The 21,207-nt window shown below is 41.5% G+C and overlaps 1 protein-coding gene across 2 annotated transcripts in view; it reads right to left on the bottom strand.

The window, feature by feature from the left end:
* Positions 1–15,930, bottom strand: part of pacsin2 (protein kinase C and casein kinase substrate in neurons 2) — a 102,525-nt gene extending 86,595 nt beyond the window's left edge. For both annotated transcript variants that reach the window (XM_080754036.1, XM_080754037.1), the window contains exon 1: positions 15,807–15,930. The gene's annotated coding sequence lies outside the window, so the exon portion shown is untranslated. The remainder of the gene's footprint in view (positions 1–15,806) is intronic.
* Between the last annotated feature and the right edge of the window lie 5,277 nt (positions 15,931–21,207).

Genomic DNA, 21,207 nt, shown 5'->3' with positions numbered 1-21,207 from the left:
CATATAGTCTACTGTACACAACCCCTCATATAGGTTACTGTACACAACCCCAGTGAAATGTAGACTATATGAGGGGTTGTGTACAGTAACCTATATGAGGGGTTGTGTACAGTAGACTATATGAGGGGTTGTGTACAGTAACCTATATGAGGGGTTGTGTACAGTAGCCTATATGAGGGGTTGTGTACAGTAGCCTATATGAGGGGTTGTGTACAGTAACCTATATGAGGGGTTGTGTACAGTAACCTATATGAGGGGTTGTGTACAGTAGCCTATATGAGGGGTTGTGTACAGTAACCTATATGAGGGGTTGTGTACAGTAACCTATATGAGGGGTTGTGTACAGTAGCCTATATGAGGGGTTGTGTACAGTAACCTATATGAGGGGTTGTGTACAGTAACCTATATGAGGGGTTGTGTACAGTAGCCTATATGAGGGGTTGTGTACAGTAACCTATATGAGGGGTTGTGTACAGTAACCTATATGAGGGGTTGTGTACAGTAACCTATATGAGGGGTTGTGTACAGTAACCTATATGAGGGGTTGTGTACAGTAACCTATATGAGGGGTTGTGTACAGTAGCCTATATGAGGGGTTGTGTACAGTAACCTATATGAGGGGTTGTGTACAGTAGCCTATATGAGGGGTTGTGTACAGTAGCCTATATGAGGGGTTGTGTACAGTAACCTATATGAGGGGTTGTGTACAGTAACCTATATGAGGGGTTGTGTACAGTAACCTATATGAGGGGTTGTGTACAGTAGACTATATGAGGGGTTGTGTACAGTAGCCTATATGAGGGGTTGTGTACAGTAGCCTATATGAGGGGTTGTGTACAGTAGACTATATGAGGGGTTGTGTACAGTAGCCTATATGAGGGGGTTTGTGTAATAGACCCAAGTTGACCTGTGTCCCCCAGGGTTATACTTATGCTATCATGCCCTCTGCTTCAAATCTTCTCACCTGAAATAGCCAATCTACAAGCTCACACCACATTGCATTGTGACGTGTTATGAGCTTGTAGATTGGCTATATTATCCAAATGTTCTATGCACAGAAATACTGTTATCGGTGAGTATGTCTCTCTCTCTCTGCCGTTTCGATACCAAGTCATTTATAACGTGATGAGATTTCATTTACAGTCATGTTTTGAATTGATGTTGCACCTTTTTATATTCTTATGGTACAACAAATATTTGAATAACTTGGAGCTGCACTCTACTTTTTAATTGCAAGGACCCCAATAACTTAACAAGTGTAACTAAACGAACTAACTAACTAAACTAAACTAACTAACTAACTAAACTAACTAACTAACTAAACTAAACTAAACTAACTAACTAAACTAAACTAAGGACCCCAATAACTTAACGAGTGTACAAATGAAGGACCCCAATAACTTAACGAGTGTACAAATGAAGGACCCCAATAACTTAACGAGTGTACAAATTAAAATGCTATTGGAACATTTCTATCTGGCCGGATTTACACTGGCAGCCACTTTTCTCTTTCACCTCAATCGCAGTAACATCCGTATACCACGTCATCGCATCACCAATACGTTTTATTTATTATTATTATTTTTTTTTTTCCAATTATTTTTTCTCAAACATTTTTTTTTCTCAACATTTTTTTTTCTCAAAAAATTTTTTTTCTCAAAATTCTTTTTTTCTCAAAAAATTTTTTTTTCTCAAATTTTTTTTTCTCAAAAAAACTTTTTTTTCTCAAAAAAACTTTTTTTTTCTCAAAAAACTTTTTTTTCTCAAAAAAAAATATTTTCTCAAACAAACCATCAGATCGTGGCCACCCTGTACCTCAGGGATTTGTTTTTGACGAATATTTACTCCTATAGACGCAACGCGACGACCTAGAGGGGAGGCCGGCGCAGCCGGCCGACCTTCTAGTATTATACGTTTTACCAATAGAGGGTTTAAGTGGTACCAGATATGCAGCTAGGCAAATAAAAGGTGAATTGATCCCAGTGCATGACAAGAGGACGATATCATGATAAATTAAATCTCCACGATATGATTATCGTGAGTGTTTATTTTCACAATAAAACTGTGTTATACAAAATGTAATGCCTCAACTCTTAGTGCTCGTCAGGGTGGGTGGGGGGGCGGGGGGGTCCCCAGTTAAAATATGATTATTTTGGGGGTCGCGGCCTGAAAAGGTTGAGAACCACTGCCTCAGAATACCGTACTTAGTACCTTGACACTGCCCATACCTACAGCCCCCCCCCCCCCCCCCCAGTCGCACACTTACACTTACAACACGGCTGTATGATTGACAGATCACAGTGCGCTGCAGACTCACCCTGGTGAGGTGATGTCTGATGTGTCATATGTCTCTCTCCATGTTAAATCAGGAGACTCAGGGTCAGTATGGTTTAGTTAACCCTCGCTGGGGTGGGGGGAGGGAACCACTTCAGAGCTGTGTGTCCAATGTAGTACAGCAAGGGTCTTCAACAGGGGGTCCGGGACCCCTAGGGGGTCCTCAGAGTTACTACAGGGGGTCCTCCAAATCGTTGTGTGATAGAAACTTTATTTCTATTTTTTTATATCAACCACTTGAACCCTAGTGTCCATATTCTGAGAACTTTAGCCAAAAATGGCAGATCTACAAGCTCACAACGGCTCGCGCTGCGAGGCGTTGTGAGCTTGTAGATCGGCTATTTTCGGCAAAGAGCTTTGGTGTAGAGGGGAAAAGAGCAGACTAAGTACAGAGTGAAAGGTCAAGTTTATTAAGTATTGACGGTTCAAGTGGTTAAATATCTGAAAACACAAATTGACATGAATCCAAAATACACTGATGATTGTGCTGTCAAACGATGAAACTATATGGAATCTATGAACAGGTTGTGGGGGTCCCTGCTTCATCTCTCTCTCAACTAAGGGGTCCCTGCTTCATCTCTCTCTCAACTAAAGGTTGTGGGGGTCCCTGCTTCATCTCTCTCTCAACTAAAGGTTGTGGGGGTCCCTGCTTCATCTCTCTCTCAACTAAAGGTTGTGGGGGTCCCTGCTCCATCTCTCTCTCAACTAAAGGTTGTGGGGGGTCCCTGCTCCATCTCTCTCTCAACTAAAGGTTGTGGGGGGTCCCTGCTCCATCTCTCTCTCAACTAAAGGTTGTGGGGGGTCCCTGCTCCATCTCTCTCTCAACTAAAGGTTGTGGGGGGTCCCTGCTTCATCTCTCTCTCAACTAAAGGTTGTGGGGGTCCCTGCTTCATCTCTCTCTCAACTAAAGGTTGTGGGGGTCCCTGCTTCATCTCTCTCTCAACTAAAGGTTGTGGGGGTCCCTGCTTCATCTCTCTCTCAACTAAAGGTTGTGGGGGTCCCTGCTTCATCTCTCTCTCAACTAAAGGTTGTGGGGGTCCCTGCTTCATCTCTCTCTCAACTAAAGGTTGTGGGGGTCCCTGCTTCATCTCTCTCTCAACTAAAGGTTGTGGGGGTCCCTGCTTCATCTCTCTCTCAACTAAAGGTTGTGGGGGTCCCTGCTTCATCTCTCTCTCAACTAAAGGTTGTGGGGGTCCCGAGGCGTTCCCAGGCCAGAGTGGAGATATAATCCCTCCATCTGGTCTTTGGTCTGCCACGGGGTCTCCTCCCAGTGGGACGCGCATCGAGGACCTTCCTAGGAAGGCGCTCGGGGGGCATCTGTACTAAGATGCCCCAACCACCTAAGCTGACTCCTTTCCAAGTGAAGGAGCAGCGTTTCTACTCCAAGTCTCTTAATGATAATGAATACCTATACTATCCCGCTGGGGAAATTCAGATATCGCAGCCCAACCCAGCTGCTTTTTTTATCAGCTTTGACCCAGCTGAACTCAACCCAGTGATGCCCACAAGGAACGCAAGGGGGAAGGGGAGCAGTGGTAGCTGGAGCGGGGAATCGTACCTGCGACCTCTGGGGCCTCCGGAGTCCTAGGTGTGGACACTAACCACTCAGCCACCACTGCTCTCTCGGGTGATTTCAGTGAACTTCTTTCCCCGGTGCAAAACTCCAGTAACAAATGTCTTGCTGGGTGTGGGATGGAAAACACTGCTCAGTTACATAACGTTCAAGGCTGAAACAATAAGTCAGCCTCCTGCTGTCAATGCCATAACAAGCACATGAAAATGGCTTATCTTTCTGGACGTGACTTTTCCCATTATTCATTTCCTTCTTTTGTTTCAACCGCCGCTTGGCAGAGCAGGTCTAAACCTCAGCTCACTATGGGACATTAATACCATTCAGGCCTAGAATTATTGAATGCTTTAACCAGTGAAAAATAGCAGATATACAAGCTCGTGTAGATCTGCTATTTTTGAAAAAGTCATGAAAATGTGTGCAAATCTTTGAATATAATATTTTTCAAAGCGAACGTTTGTTACTCAAATTTTGCTTCTGGGGGTGGTCCCTGGAACTAGATATTTTGAGATGGGGGTCCGTGGCCAAATACATATCATTTTGGGGGTCCTTCACATGAAAAGGTTTGAGCACCACTGACATAGTAGTCTCTCAATAACAGACTAACTGAGCTCCAGTTAAGTGAAAAGGACCTTTTCTTTGACGATGGCTGGCCAGATTGTTGACACAGAAACATAGGGTTTTTTTCAAAAAACCTTAGAAGGATTCAAAGTACACAAATAGAATCGGTTCCAAATTCAAATTTTCAAGATTTTTCAAAAATAGCAGATCTACAAGCTCGCAGCGCGGCACTCGGTGCCGCGCTGTGAGCTTGTATATCTGCTGTTTTTCAATAGTTAAAGCATAAAATAATGATACACAAAATGTGTACCCGTTCTGAATGGGTTAATAATAGTCCCGTGGAGAAAGAAAACACATCATTGCTGTCTCCCATCTCCTAGCGATGAGACGATATGAATATTTCATATCACCATTATTGTGTCAAAAGGAGTCGCGATTTAGAATATTATCTCAATAATCAAAATCCATTATCCTGGGGCGGAACATTTGCCAAGAAATTGCAGATCGACAAGCGTTGCGACACGTTGTGACACGTTGTGACACGTTGTGAGCTTGTAGATCGGCTATTTTTTGGCTAAGACATTTGATGGAGTGGGAAAAAAAGACTGTATCAAGTACGTATATTATAAGTACCTTTTACCAATTATAGAGGGTTTAAATGGTACCGGATATGCAGCTCTGCAAATAAAAGGTGAATTGATCCCAGTGCATGACGGAGGACGATATCACGATAAGTTAAATCTCCACGATACGATTATCGTGAGTGTTTTTATCACGATAAACGATAATATCGATTATTCTCCCATCCCTACTATTTTTTTTCTCTCGTAAATTAACCAACCAACTTGGATCATACAACTAATAACTATTAAATAATAATAATAATAATAATAATAAATAAATTAACCAACCTACTTGGGTTAGGGTTAGTGTTAGGGTTAGGGTTAAATTAACCAACCTTGGATCATACAACGGTGTCACAAAAGCATCAAAAGTACCAGATCCAACGCGGTGCGAAGCGACGCGTTTTGAGCTTGGTGCCTTGTAGATCTGCTACTTTTGAATTTCAATCCCGAAAAGCAACGGTTTTGGACATATGAGGTTTCCACCCGACAAGAGACGATGTACACACACACACACACACACACACACACACACACACACACACACACACACACACACACACACACACACACACACACACACACACACACACACACACACACACACACAAGCTCCAGAGTCAGAGTGTTTCCATGGCAACCGCGGTGACGGTTTCGCAAAGTTGACTTTGTTGGCCCGTCTGCCGATCACCTCTACCCTCTGCCCCCTGCCCCCCCCCCCCCCCCCCCCCCCACCACCACCACCACAGCTGCACAGAGCTCACATGCAGGCAGGGCCCTGGATACTTTAACTAGTGAAAAATAGCAGATATACAAGCTCAAGATATAAGAATACAAGATATACAAGGCAAGCTGCAAGCTTGTAGATCTGCTATTTTTGAACAATCGTGAAAATTTTCAAAAGTCTTTGAACATTTCAAATTTTCCCCCAGTTTTTTTTTTCTTTTTTTTTTTTTAAACCTATATTTCTATGTCAGTGGTGCTCAGACTTTGTCATGTGAAGGACCCCCAAAATGATATGTTTGGCCACGGACCCCCATCTAAAAATATTTAGTTCCAGGGACCCCCCCAGAAGCAACATTTGAGTTACAAAAGTTTGCTTAAAAAAAATACATGTATTCAAAGATTTGCACAGATTTTTACGACTTTTCAAAAATAGCAGATCTACAAGCTCACAGCGTGGCACTCAGTATATCTGCTATTTTTCCATAGCTAAAGTCTAAAATAACTCCAGGCCCCTCCACCATAGTATACTAACCCTAACCCTAACCCTCCACCTTGGGCCCTGGTAAAGCCCTTTGCACACAGGCGCGTTTAACCGCACGGATAAAACGGACAATATCATTTTTTGAAAAGAAAACAATGATTCTCTATGACCTCATGCACACCGGCTCCGAATTAGCCGTGCGACGAGTGGCTGCGGCCGTGCGTTTTTTCTCTCGATCGAACCCAGTTCGATTCGTGCGTCTTGTCGCATGCGGTAAAAAACTCATCACTCCTTTTATGACTCCTTTTTGGATCCGCAGCGCCGATTCCGCACAGCCTTGCACACCAAATCCAATGCGTTTTATTCATGCCGCAAACGAAAAAAACGTAACTGTCCTGTGTGCAAAGGGCTTAACTCAGTCCCACGTTCCCTGACTGAATCCTGTCAGGGAACGTGACAGGGTTAAGGGGGGGTTAAGGGGGAAGACCTTGGAATCTTAAAGTTTGAGAAACACTGCCTGTAACTTAGTGCAACGCCACAAAAACAGGAGACAATGAATGAATCAATCTGTCAACTGTATCGCTGTATCACTGTATCACTGTATCTATCACTGTATCACTGTATCACTGTCTGTATCACTGTATCGCTGTATCGCTGTATCGCTGTATCACTGTATCACTGTATCACTGTATCACTGTCTGTATCAATCACTGTATCACTGTATCGGCCTGGGCGCAACCAGCCAATGCACAGGCTGCCCCCCCCCCCCCCCACTGGTCCATAGCCAGGCAGAAACAATAGTATTTGTTCCATTCTTTTGGGCGATATCCCACTGGAAGCACCGGCCAGGGAGAGAGAGAGAGAGAGCTACATAATAGAGGGAAACACTGGGTTTACATGACAGAGGGGGGAGGGAGGGAGGGAGGGAGGGAGACCCTGACGTCACTGTCACTCAGGCACATTCTCCAGTGTTTCCTGTAGAAGCCCATCTGTCTGTTGACTCTGGTCACATGACAGAAGAACATCTGTGTGTTGACTCTGGTCACATGACAGAAGAACAGCCTGGAGTCTTCAGAGAAAAGAGAAGCCCCCATGGTGAATGTGAAACTATTATACCAGCACCGCACAGCTCATCATGTGTTAGTTATTCCTGTACGCTTTATTCTAGATACATGCACACGCAGGGACGTGCAGAGAATGTTAGAGAGGCAGGGGCTGACATTTTTAAAAAGGGGGCATTTTGGTGAAAATATCGAAAATAGCAGACCTCCAAGCTCACAACGCGTTGTGAGCTTGGAGGTCGGCTCTTTTCGTTGCTTGATACCACACTGAACTAAGCATAATCAAGTGAATACTGGAGATGTGGCGTAACGGCATGGGTTTCTACACAGAGAGGGAAATTCTTTCAACTGAGAGTTTGGACAAGAGAGAGGATGGATACTGGAACATTTTCCAGCACTGCTATAATATAATACTAGTCCTTACCCGTTCAGAGATATGAGCACTGAAATGATGTGCAGTGTGTGGGTTATGGGGTGTGCACTGTGCACACAGTATATGAGGGATGGGAAGTAACTTTAACTGGTGCTTGCATGATAATATGTAGGAGCATCAACGTAAGAAATACCCGTTTCGTTTAATGGCTATAGAGATACTGTGTACCGATCTGCATGATTTTTGGACAACATCTGTAACAGCGCCTGACAACCTCCCCCCCCCCCCCCCCCGCACGCACGCACGCACGCACGCACGCACGCACGCAACACACACACACACACACACACACACACACACACACACACACACACACACACACACACACACACACACCTGGTTAAACATGTTGCCTCATGCTAGATGCAGAATAGATGTGCCTCATGCTAGATGCAGAATAGATAGTAGTTACACCATAAAAATGCTAATATACAGCATATGATTTGTGAAAGTGACAAACAGGCTTCACAGTTATGTCAGGTGTGTTCATATGCTAATGGTGATGCGATTTCAGATCAATTGCTCCAGCCACTGAGGAGAAACGCTGTGACAGACACTCAGACAGACAGACAGACACTCACTCAGACAGACATTCGCAAAATTATAGTATAGATAAAAGTGACTTGTTGAGAAACAAGTGTTTTTCTTTTATAAAAGACAATAGCCTAAATTAATAGTCATATAGCTCTCCTATCCTATATTGTATCAAAAATGTAATCGAATCGGATCGGATCGAATCGTGACCTTGGAATCAATAATTGAATGGAATCGTGGATTAGTCATATCGTGACAGCCCTAATTCCCTTATAAAGGGATTATGTCCAAAGTGTCTTTCCGGATTTCAGACTTTCTGTGGTCTGCATTACAGTTCAAGAGGAGACAGCTGTCAGAGACACAAACCTCCACAAGAATATGACACCACTCAGAGTGGACAGTGCAGTCTTTAGGCCGGTTTAGCCGACATCTCCTAAACTGTCTTAGAGAATACACCGACAAGCCTCACTCTAAATAGAGAACAGCCCCTGAAAGCCTAAATTGGACAGGCCAAGGCTAAGTTTAGCTCACGTCTGTGACGGCTAAACCAGTTCACATTGTCCCAGAGAAGAAACAAGCAGTTCACAGTAACACAAAGAAACAGGCACTGAAACAGTACTGTACGGTTTCAGTTCCTGTTTACCTTGAAAACGCTACTCAAAGACCTAAAACACTGTGGTGTACCGAACAAACCGATACCCTTGGTTGCCAAGCAAGCTTACCCAAATCCACTAACCCCAGGGCAATTGCAATAAACTTAATGAAATCCCACTGACTCACACATTCCATTGCATGACTAGGATTTCTTCACGGACGATTGACTAATAACTATCGGTCGCGTCTGGAGAAGACATTCAGAGTCCGCTACTGCTTTCCCAACTCCAGCACTACTAGATAGATAGATACCTTTACTACTACTACCACTACTAGATAGATAGATACCTTTACTACTACTAGATAGATAGATACCTTTACTACTACTACCACTACTAGATAGCTAGATACCTTTACAGGGTACTTCTACCACAAACTACAACCAAACATGGTATCCTGGTTTTCTTATGTGTCAGCAGCACACACACACACACACACACACACACACACACACACACACACACACACACACACACACACACACACACACACACACACACACACACACACACGTGCGTTCCAAGAGTCCAAAGTATTGGCATGAAGCAAGCACTGCACAAATTAAAGCCCTTACCACAGCTGTGAGTAGGAGAGACAACAACACCCTGGTGACCTGGCTCAATGTACACATGTGCGCATGCATGCGTACGCACACGCACGCACGCACGCACGCACGCACGCACGCACACACGCACACGCACACACACACACACACCTCCTTAATGCAATGGACACACAATATACAGTACGTATGATCCAAAAGAAAGCAGGGCTGCGCTGGACGGACGTTATCTTCACTTAGGAAAAGGAACCCCGCCTTAAGGGTAAAAGGAACCCCGCCCTAAGGGTAAAAGGAACCCCGCCCTAAGGGTAAAAGGAACCCCGCCCTAAGGCGCCCTTGATCACTTCAGAGAGTTTCACTGCACAGAAACTATGTAGTAATAACTCTCTGTGCTGCTCAATGTGTACACTTACCAGTTGAATGAACACAGACTCTGTAAGGGTCCATTTGGTTTCATGTGTATACTGTCAGAGTTACATACTTGTAAGGATCAATTAGACCTCCCATAAGGAACCCATTTGGTTTCATGTGTATCCTGTCAGAGTTACATACTTGTAATCCATTTAGACCTCCCATAAGGAACCCATTTGGTTTCATGTGTATCCTGTCAGAGTTACATACTTGTAAGGGTCAATTTAGACCTCCCATAAGGACCCCAGAGAGTCCCTGGACCCCACTTTGAGGACCACTGGTCTAAATGGTCTGTTACTCCTTTGTCTTTAAAGGACCTACACCATGAATTTTCACTTTTTCTATTTTAAAACCTTTTTTTGGTGTCCCACTGGCACCTTCTATCCTCACAAAGTCCTATTTCTGACAAGTGTGTCTTTCTCTGGTTTTGGGAAGACAGAGATGAGAAGCTCTCAGAACAGTGCTGTTCTGAGAATTGACGCGTGTGACGTCACACACGTTTCTGTTTAAAAAAAAAAAAAAAAAAATATATATATATATTTTTTTTTTTTCAAAAAATTTTTTTTTTCTTTGGAAAAACCCCACTAGATGCGCCACTGAGCAAACAGAGGCCGTTTTTGGTATTGCAGCTGGAGAGCCTCATTATAGTAGAGCTAGAACAAACAAAGGAATGGTCAGAGTGTTTGTTGAGGGTTAAAACCTGTCTAAGACTCAATTTTGAGCATATATTTATACAAAAAATATAGTTTTAAAAGCATGGTGTAGGCCCTTTAAGTTTGTGTTACCTTGTAGGAGGTTGTACTGTTAAGTAACTTGACAAATAAGATAACCATAAAAACCAACACGAAAAAGAATCGTGAAAAGATTGTGTATCATGAAGAATATCGTGATAGCGCATTTTTCCACATCGCCCACCCCTACTCTGTTCTAGACTGCAGGGCAGGCAACACGTCTCTTTGGCTGTGATATAAACCTGTAGAGAATGCTGAGTGACGATTTAACAGTTTAAATATCAATGCTGCTCCGCTTAAAATCTCAGCTGTGAAACCAATAGGAGAGAAAATTAACAACATCTTGAGGTATTTTTACTTTACTGGAGTATATCCAATTTTCAATACTTTTACTTCTACAGAAGCAAATATTGTACTTTTGCTCCACTCCAATTGTTTGACAGCTTTAGTTACTGTAGTTGCTTTAGTTGTGGGCTCGCCTGGAAGGCGAGCACACGTATGTTATCTTCATTATTAGTGTGGTTGCCCTAACAGGGCAACACACTATAGTTCTAGGGAAACTTTATTTATTCTTTGGGGGATAAACTTTTTTTCGGCGCGTTTCACCGCCCACAGTTTTTGCGCCACACACTCGCGCCATATGTCAAATCGACCGGCTTCATCGGGAATGGTGTGCTTGTATTTCGCTAAGAAAAAAGTTGTATAGTTTAATTGATATTAATTTATTAGTGAATTAATTTTCCCCATTGACTTATAATGGGAATATCAAAAACTCACATTCAATTATTTTTCTCTCGCAAACCGTTTCAAAACTTAGAGAGGAAGTTCATAATGCATACAAGGATTAAATGAAAAATAATTACGTCATTCGGCCTCATGGTGGCGCTATAACAGCTCACTTTACGTTTTGGCTTATAACTCTTGAACCGTAAGTCGAAAAATTTAAATTATTTTCCCCCTGGATTCCTTGGGTCATGACGCATCTCCCCATATAGGCCCCGCCCATTTGCGTCAGGATAGATTTTCCGCCATTTTGAATTTTCTTCAAAACACACTTTTTGCTTCTTTTCCTACATATATTCTCGGTACACATGATCTCTGGATAAACATATTCAAGCGATATTTTGATAGTACCTACCGTTTGTCCGTAACAGGCTTCCAAAGTTAGCGGGAGGGGCCCGTTTCGCCAAAAATAGCCATAAATCACAAACGAAACATCCAGTCAACATCAAATTTTAACCACAAGTCGCGGGTGGGATACTCAACAAATCCCGAAAAGCATTTCAACTTCGACCCATAGGGGGCGCCACAAACGCGCAAAACGTAACCGTTTTGTGCCAAAATGCGTTTTTCAGGGGGAACGACCATCTAAAAACGAAACACAAACGATCTCTGGGGTGACGTGACAATGTAATCGCCTTGCGAAACTTGTGGGAGGAGCCTATTTCTTAAAAAACAGAAACCATAACCTTACATCACGAACGCAGCGACCCCGACAGTATCCGTCCCGACGTCTTCCTCAGGCCCCAGCTTTTTCCTCTGGGTCCCGGCGGCACATCCCCGCGACTCGTGCCGGGGCGGGGCAGGCAACCACACTCTCAATTTCACAAATTGCTAATTTTCTAGTTTATCTATCAGTCAGTATCTCCTCAAAACTTTGGCGCGATTCATCTCCTAAACGCTTACACCTTTCAACACCATTCAAATTTTTATGTGTTCAGCTTACTGAGGACACACATGTTTTGTAGTATAAATATAAAAAAATAAAAATGTTTAACTTTAAGCACCCAATGCATTTCCAATGGGTTTAGTGAGTGGGGACAGAGTGTAGACAGAGGAAAGGGACCCATGTTTATGTTAATGGCTGTAATGTTCACACTTCAGATATGCTCTTTATATCAATGCGTTCACACAGGTCTGCTCTCTGATTTGATCCAAATATCTAAGCTGTGTGATGTATATATTCTGAGTTAAAACTACAAATATCTATAAATGTCCCTCTCCACTCTACTGATTGAGACAGCTTTGATTAAAGGCCTGTCTGTCATTGGCTGTTCGGTGGTGCTGCAAAGTAACCAAGTACATTTACTCAAGTATATACAAGTACTTGTACCTACAGTACATTTTTGAGGTACTTTTACTCTACTTTCCATTTTTGTTACATATACTCTACTATAAATACAGCATTTGACAGCTTCAGTTACTTGTTACTTTGCAGATTTTATTATTAATAAAAAAACATAGATGGACCACTTAATACTGCTATGAAGTTGATCTACAATGTGCACGCACACGCACGCGCGCACACACACACACACACACACACACACACACACAGTAACAACTGTTACTGTGTTACTGTGGAGACGTTTGCTTGTATTTGTCTTTGAGACATGTTTTGTAGTGTTTTAGAAATTTTACTTAAAAAGAATAAGGTTTTAGGATCCCGGGCAATGGGATTTACAGTATATATCCTAGAACCTGCAGGGACACTCAGCCGTATTAGTGGTTGTTGTTGGTTGTCAGGGAGATATCACAACCAATGCATTTTCAAATCAGATCCACAAACACAATAAAAGTCATGCTCCACTCCTCAGTCTGGAGTGGCCACATAGAAGAACGCCTTGGTTATAGGCATAGTGGAGGACAGATGTGATCTGGGATTGTTAACCTACAGTATATGCACTCAATATACACCTCTAGAACACATAGAATATGTACAGTAAGGTTCAGTACAGTACAGTAAGGTTCAGTAGAGTACAGTAAAGTACAGAAAGGTACAGTACAGTAAGGTATAGTAGAGTACAGTACAGTAAGGTACAGTAAAGTACAAAACAATACAGTAAGGTACAGTCGAGTACAGTAAAGTACAGTAGAGTACAGTAAAGTACAATAAAGTACAGTAAGGTACAGTAGAGTACAGTAAAGTACAGTAAAGTACAGTATAGTAAGGTACAGTAGAGTACAGTACAGTAAGGTACAGTACGGTACAGTAGAGTACAGTATAGTATAGTACAGTAAGGTACAGTACAGTAAGGTACAGTAAAGTACAGTACAGTAAGGTACAGTAGATTACAGTAAAGTACAGTAAGGTACAGTACAGTAGAGTACAGTAAAGTACTGTAAGTTACAGTAGAGTACAGTAATTTACAGTGAGGTACAGTAGAGTACAGTAGAGTACAGTAAGTTACAGTAAAGTACAGTAAGTTACAGTACAGTACAGTACAGTAAGGTGCAGTACAGTATAGTAAGGTACAGTACAATACTGTAAGGTACTGTACCTTACAGTACCTTAAAGTATGCTATTTGTTGGGTTGGAAGCGAGCCCACACTGTTTCGAAGGAACAGTATTTCTAGTTACTGTAGTTGCTTTAGTTACTGTAGTTACTTTGTAGGATTTTGATAAATATATAAAACATACATTAACCACTTCAGAACTGTATACATTTGGAAATCTACAAGTTCACAATGTGTCGCATTGTGAGCTTGTAGATCTGCCATTTAAAAAATAAATGTATACATTTGAAAACTTTAAATGGGTACTTTTACTTTTGGTACGTTAAGCACATTTTGATACCAATACTTTTGTACTTTTACTCAGATAAAAGTTTAATTCCAGACTTGCACTTGTAACAGAATATTTCAACATTGTCGTATTGATACTTTTACATTAAGTAAAACACTGGAGTACTTTTTCCACCACTGGTCTCAAGTTGCTAGTTGTTGATCATTTCCTATGCAAAGTACTGTGTTCTTCTAGCCGTGTCTTTCAATGTCATGTGAGATATACATAAAGTGGTCCCTGTGTAAATAAGCCGAAAAGCTTAATAGGATCTCCTTTTTTAGTTGACCTTGTACCAGTGATTTGTACTGTCATGAAACTGTACTTTTTCCGATGCAACCTTCTAATAAATTATTCTAATCAATGAATCAAGTTGCTTTAATAACTGTTTAATGACCTGCTACCTGCGAGTAGCGGTGTATGACTGAGCTACTATTGAAATCCTATTGAGAAAAAATAAATCCTGACAAAATTGATCCAAAAAGCTTCATACCCTAACCCTATACCAGTGGTTCTCAAACTTTGAAATCTGGAGGTCTCCCCTTAACATTGACAGTGTGGTTCCATTTGTACACTGTCAAAGTTACATACTTGTAAGGGGCAATTTAGACCCCCATAAAGGAACCTAGAGAGTCCCTATAACCACTTTGAGAACCACCGCCCTATACTGTACATAACGACAAAATGTGACCTATAGCTGTTTACATAATGCTGTACCCCCCCCCCCCCCAACTGTATATGATGTCCCCCCCCCCCCTTCCAACTGTATATGATGTCCCCCCCCCCTCCTCCAACTGTATATGATGTCCCCCCCCCCCCTCCAACTGTATATGATGTCCCCCACTTTAAACTGTTGTTATTATGTGTTGACACTTTGCTTTATGTTCTCTCATGCCAATAAAGCTCATTACATTGAATTGAATGACTGAATGCTCTGAACTGCTACTTGCACTCTGACTCTCTGCTGCTGTTGGTTTGTCAAATGGCTTCTTTAAGAAGTTTGACAGCCGTCAGAATCCCAGTTTCCACCACCAGCTAAAATAATATTATCAACCAACCAGTCTTAACACGAGAGGGTAACATTAACATATAATATTCAGTTCCCTCCAGTCCACCTGGCTCCAATACATAAATATAACAAGCTCCAATCACAAACTAAACTGGGTTCTCACTTCTTGTGTGGATTCTCTCTCTCTCTCTCTCTCTCTCTCTCTCTCTCTCTCTCCCTCTCCCTCTCCCTCTCTCTCTCTCTCTCTCTCTCTCTCTCTCTCTCTCTCTCTCTCTCTCTCCCTTTTAGTTGTGAGGTCTAAATTGATCCTTTTACAAGTCTGTAACTCTGACAAAGTGTACAAATGGAACCAAAGGGACCCGTTCGGGTCCATTTGGTTCCATTTGTTACACTTGTCAGTCAGAGTTAAGGGTAAAGAAAGACCTTGAAATGTAAAAGAAAAGTTTGTGACTTCAACATCAACACGACTTGCTGGGGCGTTACGTTAGTATTATTCTAAAAAGCCCCGCAAGTTTGTTTTCTAAAAGTTATAAAGTTATAAAACTTCTTCTTGCCTGTTAGATGTTGTTAACTCCTCCGGAGAGTCGCTGTTCAGTAATAAATAGAAATAAATGTTGTTATAAATAGAAATAAATTTTGTTAAAGCTGAGAGTCTTTTTTTTCCTGCTCGCAGCGCCGTCCATCGACTGACTGACTGCTGTGTGCTGAGAGCAAACCTAGGCGAGCAAATGGAAGACTTCCGGTGGTTGATCTCTTCAGAATAAGAGTGAGGAGATTGTGCAAATATGCCGACTCTCCCGCTTAGCGGAGTGTTTGATTGATTGATTGAAGACTTTATTAGAAGTTTGCATAGGAAAAGGTACAGTTTCATGACGGTACAGTTCACTGGTACAAGGTCTACTAAAAGGAGATCCATGAAAAGACTAAGCTTATTTCCACACAGGAAACCATTGAAGTATCTCATATAACATGTGTGGTGTGGCAGAGGACTGGAGGTCGTCCCCGAACGCGTGCGTGAGTCCAAAGTTCCGACACGAAGAGCCGCAGCGCAGCCGTCTCCTGTCCGTCCAGACGGTCCAGTGTCCAATTTGTAAAGGCTCAGTCAGTAAAATGCACTCCAGTGAACAACATTATCTTTATATTGTTTTGTTATTAAAATATTTTTTTTACACATTTTTGAAGCGGTGAAAACCGCTTCCAATGAGTGGCTTTGTGTGTCAGAGGCGCCGGGTTTTGTCCATGCCGCGAGGTCGAGCTTGTCAATAGTACAGTGGTACATTTTTACAATGAAAGCTCAGCATGTTTCAACAGTTAAGCACCATAGTATCAAAGTATCAAACAAAAGACTAGCTAATGCCATGGCATTGTATTGATTAGAGAAGACACTGTGCCGTCTCGCCCTTGTATTCGTGCATCATGCAGTAGTCTGCTAAATGATAGAAAATAAAATGCAAAGAAAGACAAAATAGTATTAAAACCATGGCCACGCTATTGCAACAGCCTATTAGGCCTATAAAGTGAACACCGCATACAAGTAGGCTACTTGCAGCAAAACAAAACCAAAAAATTGTATTTATTTCTTAGTGAGGATTAGGTGCTACTCCTTACAGATGCACGGGATATGAAGCGGTTGGCTATGACATCCATGTCAAGTTTCAGTGCCTCCCTTTCTATCGCTCCCACAGCCCCCACACTGGAATGTACCTGCCCGGTTAAAACAAAAGAACTATTAGGCATGTTTGCATACATGCAAATAGGCTATGGGAGCGCTCCGCCTCCAGTCCCAGCGTTAGTTTCTATCGCTCCCTCAGCCCCCCCCCCCCCCCACACACCAGCCCCAGGGGGGCTGGTGTTTTCCCCTCAAACAAAGCTGTACGTGTTGATTTCGGGCTTGATCTCGCGGGGTGCCGCGGCCCTTCAGCCCACACAGAGTCGGCGCCTATGTTGTGTGTCACGCCCATATATGGTCATTTCAGTCCAGAATAAACAGGTTTTTTCAAAAACAAAATGTGTGTCCCATGTCCATATATGGTCATTTCAGTCCAGAATTAACAGGTTTTTTCAAAAACAAAATGTCTGTCACCTCATGTCCATATATGGTCACTTCAGTCCAGAATAAACAGGCTTTATCTGTCCTGTACGTCCAGAATATGTGTGTAGTGTCCGTCCCGGTCTGATGATTGGATACTTTGAGGATTGGTCAAGCTTCACATGACAATTCGGCCCTCCAGATAAAATCATTCATTCATTCATTCAGAATATAAAGAATGTATAGATCACAGAGTTCATAACTCTAGAACACATAGAATAAAAGTTCACCGCTTCACTTCGAACCGAGGTTTGATTTTTGTGTTATATGCCTTTGTTTAAATGCTTAATTAATATTTTTATCATTTGCAAATTCAACGTTTTTCAATGGCATTAATTACTAGATTTTTATTTTGAAGACTAATGAATTAACCGGAAGTCTTATATTTTACACTCTAACACCGGATGTTTTATATTTGCCACAGGAACAAACCTCTGACTTTTTTTGACTGACTGGGGGAGGCGCGCCTGTATGACGTCACATCCCTCTCTCATATCTCTCTCTCTCTCTCTCTCTCTCTCTCTCTCTCTCTCTCTCTCTCTCTCAGGCGCGCGCACGCACGCACACACACACACACACACACACACACACACACACACACACACACACACACACACACACACACACACACACACACACACACACACAATAAGAAGAAGTAAACTTCTTGCTTTTGAGCAGTGGTGGCAAAAGTATAATAAAATGTTTTACTTAAAGTAAAAGTACCAATAGAAATACTGTGTTGTTTAATACCAAGTAAAAGTCCAGAATTCAAAATGGGTACTTGAGTAAAAGAATATATATTAAAACAATATATAGGCCTATATATATCATACTGGTATATGAAATTAAAAACCTGCTTTATTACATTGTTTTCCTTTCCCAAATTCTTTTGTTGATTTATTGTCTTTTTCTAATGCCATGTGTTGTTACTGATACATACCATATCACTGTCATATCATAGCCTATCTACTGGTATGATGACACATTGTATGACAAATAAAGAATAAAAGTGTCATGAACATGACATATACCTGCTGCACCACTCAGAACCTTTAGAGCTGCAGACGTGTTGACTTTAGATTACATAAAAGAGTCAACAATAAAGCCATGAATATAAAAAGGGAACTAGACAGATCTGCTTTCTTAACCATGGATGTTTTAACACAAATTGCTTTGTTCAAGCAATGAAATAAAATAAAATAAAAGTATTACCGTTATAGAAGTGAGCAGGGAAGGGAGAGAGAGAGAGAGAGAGAGAGAGAGAAATACCAACCAAGAAATAGGGGGTTAAAAGTATCTCACATTTCTTTCCATATTTAGACAACCCCACCACAAATATAGCTCTTAACTCTTTCAATACACACTTTCTGATGTTATTTGATAACACCGACACAACTGACACAGACAGTTTTAGAATGCACATATTTAGATATTGTATCTCCAAATGTCTGTGTTTATTTTAGTACATGCATAACAGAGTGAGAGAATACTTTATAAATTCTTTCGTCATTCTTGCCGTTGGTTGAAACATAAAGTCTTTACAATAAATCAAATGACAATATCTTTGTACGGAAAATAATCAACAGCAGTAATATGCAAAGAACAAAAGCATCCTTCCTCTGAAAGTATTTTCAATATTGCTTAGTGAAAGGCAGCACCAATTTGGATATTTTACTGAAAAAATACAAGAATGAAAAGAAAATGAATTAAGTGTCATACTGAGAGCCCTCGTTACTGAACAGTAAATGAAACAATGCTCTTAAGTCTTAACTCATGTACTGTAGGATATAACCTTAACTTAACTCATATACTGTAGGATAAAACCTTCTATAGCTCATATACTGTAGGATAAAACCTTAACTTAACTCATATACTGTAGGATATAACCTTCTATAGCTTACATACTGTAGGATATAACCTTAACTTAACTCATATACTGTAGGATATAACCTTCTATAACTCATATACTGTAGGATATAACCTTCTATAACTCATATACTGTAGGATATAACCTTCTATAACTCATATACTGTAGGATATAACCTTCTATAGCTAACCTTCTATAGCTATAACTAACTCATATACTGTAGGATATAACCTTCTATAGCTAACCTTCTATAGCTATAACTAACTCATATACTGTAGGATATAACCTTCTATAGCTTACATGTACACAACAACAGTACAGAATGTACTGTAGGATATACAGTAACCTTCTATAGCTTACATGTACACAACAACAGTACAGCAAGCCAGTCATGTCATCGGGCTCAACCCATTTCTTCACATTAAGCACAATGAGCATACCTCTTATGGGTTACTTCAGTAAATGTGGTCTCTAGCAATGGCTTACTCCAGTGCTGACCACATTAGAAAGACTATTTTAGTCAGTATCTCGCATAATACACACTCCATGCCCTGGTGAGTTTGAGCAGTGCTTAATTGTGAGAATGGGGGCTGATGTTATAGAAAACATCGCCTTATAGAGGTCATATTGAGAAACCTGGCCAGCAAATATGGACCAACATTCGTCAAAGGTTTAATAAACACAACCCTGCTAGGCTTACATGTTCTAACTAGTTACATGTTCTAACTAGTACGTGTTCTAACTAGTGTTCTTACATGTTCTAACTAGTTACATGTTCTAACTAGTTACATGTTCTAACTAGTGTTCTAACATGTTCTTACATGTTCTAACTAGTTACATGTTCTAACTAGTGTTCTAACATGTTCTTACATGTTCTAACTAGTTACATGGCTCCATTTCCAAGTACAAAGTATGAAAACACTGCTGTTGACTATGACTGCACCTGATAATCTTAAACACATACAGACCAAACCAAGGGAGGCAGTTGTTATGGGGGTGTCGAACCTTCAAGGTAACCTTCTACAGCAACATGGCTCCTTGCCTTCCATAGGAGTATGAACTGGACCCACGTTGCTGTGGTAACTATGACAACACATCAATAGAGGTCATTTACCCCAGGCTCGTACAGTGCCCTCTCCTGACCATGAATGCAGTTTTGACTATGTTGAAAGAAATGCAAATGGCCCCTCTTTCCATGCCATACCTGAAGGCAGCATTCAAGAGAATTGCCTTGTCCAAACTCTCCTGAACTTGAATGCAGCATCTTGTTTAGAAAGAATTGCCCTCTCTGTGTAGAAATCCATGCCGTAGGCTACGCCACATCTCCAGTATTGACTTGATTATTAAGTTCAGTTGTGGATCAAGCACCAACGATATCGTCTAACTATATATAACATAACATAGTGTTGGGGCGAGAGGAGTACAATAAGGACAAAGGCTCTGCGTCCTCCCAGTGGGGGCTCCTCACTGGCAGGTGAGTCAGTAGGGTACAACAGCGGTGGCAACTCACAAAAGTGTGTGCGGACGGATTCATTGGCGTAACAACTAAATTAGGGTGGGGCAGCTTTGATGTGGGTTGGAAGTGTGTTCCACAGAGATGTTATGAATGACCATTCACTCTTTGAAAAGTGCCAGAACAGTTCATCAAAATACAGAAACTGCACTTGTAAAAGCTTTAAATTAGGATGAATTCAGATACCGGTTGTTATTCTGTATTGGTGTTGTTGGATCTCTCTGTTGCGTTAGTTAGATAAAGTTGACCATGGTACATTAATTGATCGTCTTGAAAACTGGGTACTAGCCATGACTGGCACTGCGCTCTACTAGTTTAAGTCACACCTGAGTGGCAGAACCTTCTCTGTATCATCTGGGAATGTCTACTCTAGCTATGCAAATATCACATTCATATCGCATTCCTCAAGAGTCCATTCTTTGCCCTTTACTGTTTGTTATCTACAGTATGTTACCGCTGGGTCACGTTTTCTGTAACTGCAAT

The sequence above is a fragment of the Nannobrachium achirus genome (genome assembly GCF_963921795.1).
Source record: "Nannobrachium achirus genome assembly, chromosome: 23".
NCBI lineage: Eukaryota > Metazoa > Chordata > Actinopteri > Myctophiformes > Myctophidae > Nannobrachium > Nannobrachium achirus.
This window is presented reverse-complemented; position numbering and strand designations above follow the sequence as displayed.